Consider the following 3,684-nt stretch of genomic DNA (forward strand, 5'->3'; position numbering starts at 1 on the left):
ACCACAGGAGGGCGAAACACTTTTACATTCATTGGACTTATATTGTTTTGGTGTTTTTATTTGCAAATATATCTATTTGAATTTTGAACAGAAGACAGGACGGAACATAGATAGTGTAAATAGTTCTGTTTGGAAGTTCGTTTTTCTCCTCTCACCCTCTTACAGAAGTGTAGCGCATTTACACTAGCTCGTTAGACGATGTAGTTCACGAAGATCTCGGCAGGTGGGTTAAGCCGATTTGCAGTAATGTCACCACAAGAAGGTGAAACACTTTTGTGTTTATTTAGACTCGAGTCGATTTGCAACGGTGTAATTCAGACAAATCACCATAGGAGGGCAAAATATTTTTAAGTTTATTTAGACTCTATTTGCAAAGGTGTAATTCACACAAATCACCACATGAAGACATTTTTATTTACCAAAAATTGACAGATAAGAGTGGAAGAGCCAGTGGCTTAGTGGTCTGACCGTTAGATCTTGGCGTGGGCAATCCAGGTTCAAATCTCTCTCTTGCGGTGTTTAGTTTCATTGTTTTTTCAACAAATAAAAGAGACAAAATTACCAAAAATTGATGAGTAAGAGTGGAAGTGCTGTTGGCTTAGTGGTCTGAGCGGTAGAGCTTGTTGTGGGCAACCCAGGTTCGAGTCTCTCTCTTGTGGTGTTTAGTTTCATTGGTTTTTCAACAAATAAAAAAGACAAAATTACCAAAAATTGGTGAGTAAGAGTAGAAGTGCTGGTGGCTCAGTGGTCTGAGTGTGTGATCTTGGTGTGGGCAACCCAGGTTCGAATCTCTCTCTTGTCGTGTTTAGCTTCAATGGTTTTTCAACAAATAAAAAAGACAAAATTACCAAAAATTCATAAATAAGAGTGGAAGTACCAGTGGCTCAGTGGTCTGAGTGTTTGATCTTGGTGTGGGCAACCCAGGTTCGAGTCTCTCTCTTGTGGTGTTTAGCTTCAATGGTTTTTCAACAAATAAAAAAGACAAAATTACCAAAAATTCATAAGTAAGAGTGGAAGTACCAGTGGCTCAGTGGTCTGAGCATGTCCTCCTGGGGTCAGAAGGATCTGGGTTCAAACCCCAGCCTGGTATGTGAAGCATGGTTGCGTGAAGGACATCCAGTCGTGAGCTGTGACAAGCTGCAAAACTGAGCGGATCAGGTCATGACCAGGATGAGAGAAGGCAGGACACGAAGGGGGGAGTACATATCCCAACCGCTCCCCCTGGGACTTCCAAGACAATCTCGAGCAGCGGTTATGTAAAAGGAGTCCAAATTTTCGAAAAATTACTTGTAAAATTTTTCCCAAAAAGCCTAAGTCAACATTTTGGGCGTGGCTTATGGACACCCCTCCCTTTTGGGCGTGGCTTATGGACACTCCCCCCATCTGGGCGTGGCTTGTGGACACTCCCCCTTTTGTCATGGCTTATGGACACTCCCCTTTACTGTTGATTGTACCTGCACTCCATCAAGGTTCAAATCTCAGCTGTTGCTTTCATGGGGAAACCAACCAGCACTTGAAAGGCATTCCCACTTACACACATGCTGAAAAATTCAGACTACAAATACATTAATAAACTGGATTTGTAATGAGGAAATCTTAACTGGTCTGTTTTATCTTGGCAATCATTAAATTGCAAATCAGTCACAGCTTGTCCAAATTAATAGACAAACTAAACCACACATCATCTGAATAATTAGTTAATTGACTGATCAACAGAGTCAGTAACAGCAGGTTTTGATGTTTAGAAAGCCAAGATCAGCTGGAAATCATGAACAGCACACAAATGTCACATTTACCATTTTATTGGACACAAACTTAAGTAGATCATTGTCAAAAACATGCCAGTTCAAAACAGAAACAGGTTGAGTCAGGAAAAGGCTCAGATGCATAACAGTTCGGCGGTTGCTCCTCTCAAAATACTCCATGCAAAGTCACTCACTGCTTTTCCTCATGACCTCCAGCAGCTCAAACCAAGAGATCCCTACAAACAGACAGCAGTGAGACAATCAGAAACACTTCAAATTTCACTAATAACTTCCCCTAGGAAGCTACAAATCTCAGAAAGAAACAAAGTGATTGTTTATAGAATAAATATAGATCATAGGAGGTGAAAACGCATGCTCATTTTATGAGCAATTAAACCAATGCAACAGCATCTGTAAGATATCAATCAAGCTACAAAATAGAATTAAATGTCACTTTGATGTCAATCCAAAACAACAAGTTAACATACAGACTCCTTCTACGAGCTATACAAGTATTTTACAAGTATTTTGCAAGTATTTTACAAATATTTTACAAGTATTTTACAAACCTGTTCCAAGAGCCACACCAACATTGCACACCCCTCGACGTCTTTCTTATCTGACCCATATATGTCTGGTTTTGGAGTCTCTACTAACGAGCTGATGAGTCGATTCAGGTGTGATTGATTAGGAAGAGTTGGAAAATGTGTTGTGTTTAACCACTGCACCATCGTGGCTTTCACAATATCATCTGTTGTTTGGTGCAGTTTGTTGGATATGCATTTTAACATAGGCAATCTAAGATTCAAACGCAACCATTTATTTATTGAACTCTTTTGAGTTTATTGAGGGCTTTGTTTTCTGTGATAAAAATATTAGCAACTGTGGGATTTGGACCAAGAACTGAATGAAAGACAAATGATTAGCCACTGAGCCACGGCATTTGTGATGTTTGATATGGTTCATTGTGGTTGTTTTTTTAGTTTAGCAACAGCATTCATTAAAACAACAATTTATTGTTCAGCTGCTAGAGCGTTTTTTTACAGGGTTGGAGATAAACTCAGGAAAGTGGCTCGTCAGGAGCAGGATTAGGGACTTTTTTTAAAATCTCTTTCCTCTTCATGCTGTTTTCATATATTAATGCAGATACACTTAGTGTCCACAAGGTGGGGTACATGAACACATTAATCTGGTCTCTGGTTTCATGCACACATGCCTGCTCTCCATCCAGGATTCTCCAAACACTTGTCCTATGTAGAGAAGCTGGAGTCTGTCTGAAGGCAGAGAAACACAGGACACTGTGTCTGTTATATTAGGCAGTAAAAAGCGGCCATTAGACACATTTATAGTCAGCTGTTTTACCACAATAATAATATTTTATCCCAAATATTAAACAATCTTTACTATAAATGTAAAATCAGTATAATTTTTGTGTTTTTGAGTCTGTAAAAGCGAGTCTCGCTCCTCCATTCACAACATCCATACCTCACGAGCGTCCAGAGATCCAGAGACTCACGTGCTCCTCACAACATGGTTCCTCATCACGTGACAGACAGACGAAGATACAGCCAAGATTGACTATAAGTGCTGCACGAATCTGCTGCCAAAACTACACAAAGTCATTGTCTCATTGTCAAAGTATGTGCGACGCTTTGTAATATAATCAATCTGAAGCTGAATCAACTTTGTGTCTCTTTGCACTAATAAAATAAAGACTCGTCAAATTGAAACTGAAGCGCAGTTTTCCATCCGCTACACTAGGTAATTCACACACATCACCACAGGAGGGCGCAGCACTCATGTTTTTTAGACTCGATTTGCAACGGTGTAATTCACACAAATCACCACAGGAGGGCGAAACACTTTTACATTCATTGGACTTATATTGTTTTGTTGTTTTTATTTGCAAATATATCTATTTGAATTTTGAACAGAAGAC

At 39.5% G+C, this 3,684-nt stretch overlaps 1 long non-coding RNA gene across 1 annotated transcript; it reads right to left on the reverse strand.

Moving 5' to 3' along the window:
- Positions 1-1,786: 1,786 nt before the first annotated feature.
- On the reverse strand, positions 1,787-3,684 carry LOC148965148 (uncharacterized). The gene is made up of 2 exons (XR_016150036.1): positions 3,231-3,684; positions 1,787-3,019 (listed from the first exon to the last, which is right to left on the reverse strand). It is a non-coding gene; the product is annotated as an uncharacterized LOC148965148 (long non-coding RNA).

Source organism: Pimephales promelas, chromosome 24 (genome assembly GCF_988280905.1).
Source record: "Pimephales promelas chromosome 24, fPimPro1.hap1.1, whole genome shotgun sequence".
Classification (NCBI taxonomy): domain Eukaryota; kingdom Metazoa; phylum Chordata; class Actinopteri; order Cypriniformes; family Leuciscidae; genus Pimephales; species Pimephales promelas.